This window comes from Sesamum indicum, linkage group LG6 (assembly GCF_000512975.1).
Source record: "Sesamum indicum cultivar Zhongzhi No. 13 linkage group LG6, S_indicum_v1.0, whole genome shotgun sequence".
NCBI classification, from domain to species: Eukaryota; Viridiplantae; Streptophyta; class Magnoliopsida; order Lamiales; family Pedaliaceae; genus Sesamum; species Sesamum indicum.
The window spans coordinates 6,428,022-6,428,780 of record NC_026150.1 but is presented as its reverse complement, the minus strand read 5'-3'; positions in this window follow the sequence as shown (position 1 = coordinate 6,428,780).

Below are 759 nucleotides of genomic sequence, written 5' to 3'. Positions count from 1 at the left end.
GGCACAGATGGGGATAAGTTTATCAAATGAGCAGCAGTAAGTATAGCTTCGCCCCAGAAAGATTTAGGCAATCCAGAACTAATAAGCATGCATCTAACTTTATCAAGCAAGGTTCGATTCATACGTTCAGCTACTCCGTTCTGTTGTGGGGTATAGGGGTTTGTTTTATGCCTCTTTATACCAAATTTGTCACAGAGATTAGAAAAATCTTTATTGCAGAATTCAAGGCCATTATCAGTCCGAAGGGTTTTCACTTTCTTTCCAGTTTGATTTTCAACAAGAGATTTCCATTTTGTAAATTTCTCAAAAACTTCGGACTTGTGTTTCATAAGAAAGACAAACACCTTCCTAGAGTAATTATCAATGATAGACAGGAAATAACGGTTACCCCCATGTGTAGGCACACTAGATGGACCCCAAACATCGGCATGAACATAATCTAAAATGCATGAAGACATGGAAGGGAGTGATTGAGATGGAGTTGGAAAGTGTACTTTATGATGTTTTCCCAAGACACAATCATCACAGAAATCCAAATTTTCAATTTTGTCATTCAAAATTCCATCCTTTTTCAAAAAACCAAGACCTTTCAGACTCATATGCCCTAGTCGTTTATGCCATAATGCAGTCATATCACATTCATTCACAGAGGCAGTCAAGGAATCATAGGTTACAGAACATAGATAGAGATTTCGTTTCTTTTCAGCTTTAAACACAATAAGAGAGCCTTTCATGATTTTCATGAGGCCTTTGCCCCAT